The sequence below is a fragment of the Anarhichas minor genome, unplaced genomic scaffold, assembly GCF_050575085.1.
Source record: "Anarhichas minor isolate MPS153535 unplaced genomic scaffold, ASM5057508v1 ptg000089l, whole genome shotgun sequence".
Lineage (NCBI taxonomy): Eukaryota > Metazoa > Chordata > Actinopteri > Perciformes > Anarhichadidae > Anarhichas > Anarhichas minor.
In genome coordinates, this window is record NW_027466535.1 from 160001 (window position 1) to 162769 (window position 2769).

At 38.6% G+C, this 2769-nt stretch overlaps 1 protein-coding gene across 2 annotated transcripts in view; it reads right to left on the reverse strand.

Annotated features, from left to right (window-relative positions):
- ripor3 (RIPOR family member 3) overlaps positions 1-345 on the reverse strand; it is a 38693-nt gene extending 38348 nt beyond the window's left edge. For both annotated transcript variants that reach the window (XM_076082048.1, XM_076082046.1), the window contains exon 1: positions 1-345. This exon is cut by the window's left edge and continues 291 nt beyond it. The gene's annotated coding sequence lies outside the window, so the exon portion shown is untranslated.
- Between the last annotated feature and the right edge of the window lie 2424 nt (positions 346-2769).

Below are 2769 nucleotides of genomic sequence, written 5' to 3' on the forward strand. Positions count from 1 at the left end.
CTGACAATCTGTTTCTATTAGTAAACTTCAGTTATCGTACCGAAGCCTTTACTCCTCCTTCACTCCTTCACTCCTCCTGCTGCTCCTTTTGTTTTCTGTCTTGATTCCTCACCACTTGTTGGTCTTAATGTCTCCTTCTCCTCCTTCACCCTCAGCTCCTCCTTTCTCCTCACTCCTCTTCTCTTCGTTCATGTTTCTTCCTTCCATGAAACTTGTATTCTCTGATAAAGCTTTTCTCTCCTCAGCTCAGATCTTCCTCTCTTCTTCACCTCCTCTCTTCTCTTTGTTCACTTTCTCTACGTTTTTCTTCTTCTGTGTTTCAGAGTGAATGTAGATGTTTCAGAAGCCCCCCCCCCCCCCCCCCCCCCCCCGCTCTGCTGGGGGAGTATCATGTTAGTCTTTAAGCTCCGCCCACATACAGTAATACACCACCAGCGCTGCTGCTTGTCTTTGTGGAAGTAAACTCTTAACATCTTCTACTTGTGTCTACTTGTTTCCTTTAAACACAGTGAACATTACAAAGTGGAGGTTCAGTTATGTGAAGTTATGCACAAACACAAGACTTTCACCCAGGAGACCCGTGTTTGTGTCCTTTGGGACACTAAAAGTTAACTTAATCACGTGACTCGTTAGTGACGCATGTGACGTGAGTCGGTATTGACTTGAGTTGCTAACTTACTTTTCTCCTAAACCTAACTGAATATTTTGTTGCCTAAAGCTCACTTCCTGTGGAGACCGGAGTTTATTTTGAAAGGACACAGTGTAACGAGTGTGTGTTGACGTCCTGAATCGTTGAAGCGTAGATCTCCGCAGCAGTGTCTGACGTGTTGGGAGTGAGAATGTGAGGAACCAAACATGACAATATGTTGTTGACCAACAGAGGTCTGCAGGATGATTTACTTCTGTCGTCCAACAGGAAGTCATCATCACTGGTTTCCTCCACAAACAGCCAATCAGATTCCTCCATGTGATTCTGGATTAATACATCAAATAATGTGTCAAACAAAGGTTTGTGATTCTTAAAGGGTTCGATTCCTGTCTTTGTCCCAAGATGACTAAAGAACATCTAGAATAAAGAAGACATGAGAACACAGAGAGGTTCTCACGCTGCCGTGTGGATGAAAACCTCCGAACACTGAAGTCAATGAACTCGCTTCCTCTTGAGCTCCACGTGTTTGTGGAGCTCATCAGAGCAGCTGTGATGTGGGGCGTTGACACCAGTCTGAAGACTCACGTGGGACGACATGAGTCAAGGTGTTGTGGTTCTTGTGTTGATAATAAGAACATCTCAGAGTTTTAGGACCGAGGATCAAGTGATCAGCAGTTGCCTCCAAACTTTCATGAAAGAACTTAATTTAGTTAAATGTAGTTTGTTCGTCTACTTAAGAATACAGATTACAAGGTGACAACAAGTCTGTGGACACCTGCACATCTAATGAGACTTTGATCTGCTGCTAGAAGTCTTCTGTGTTTCCCTTCACTAGTTATCACCAGAGTCCTCCTCTCACTGTCTACGTATACATATATATATACAGTATGTGTATATATATATGTATATACACATACTGTATATACATATATATATACACATACTGTATATACATATATATATACACATACTGTATATATATATGTATATACAGTATGTATATACGTACTGTATATACATATATATATATATACACATACTGTATATATATATATATATATATATACATATGTATATATATATATATATACAGTATGTGTATATATATATGTATATATATATATACAGTATGTGTATATATATATGTATATACACATACTGTATATACACATATATATACAGACATACTGTATATATATGTATATACAGTATGTATATATATATATATATATATATGTATATATATACATATATATATACAGAACAATGAATACATATACATATAAGAAGTGTTGGTTTGTTTTGGTGCAGATCACATTCAGAGGTTTGTAAAGTCTGTTTGGAGGTTTAAGTATATTTCTGTTAATTAATTCATATATTTAATTTAAATACATGAATGTCGATGTAGCTGTTATTTCACAGCAATGTTGAATACTCGAGTCTGTAGTTTGTTATCGAGGAACAATTGAACTAGTTGACAGTTCATTTATTGAATCCAGTTCTCTTGATATTGATTGAATTCATTTCATGTGTTATTACAACCACTGGATTCATTGAGTCTGATCTCAGAAACCTGAGAGACTCGTTTAGCGATCACTGTTTATTACAGCTCACTATCACGATGACGTCGCTCGTTTAGCGATCACTGTTTATTACAGCTCACTATCACGATGACGTCGCTCGTTTAGCGATCACTGTTTATTACAGCTCACTATCACGATGACGTCGCTCGTTTAGCGATCACTGTTTATTACAGCTCACTATTGCGATGACGTCGCTCGTTTAGCGATCACTGTTTATTACAGCTCACTATCACGATGACGTCGCTCGTTTAGCGATCACTGTTTATTACAGCTCACTATCACGATGACGTCGCTCGTTTAGCGATCACTGTTTATTACAGCTCACTATTGCGATGACGTCGCTCGTTTAGCGATCACTGTTTATTACAGCTCACTATCGCGATGACGTCGCTCGTTTAGCGATCACTGTTTATTACAGCTCAGTATCGCGATGACGTCGCCGCTGAGCTCTCTGTGGATGTATTTAGATGTCGTGCTCAATGCTCATTGGTTGAAACGGCCTTCTAGCTGCATTACTTAATTTTTTTAATATTTTAC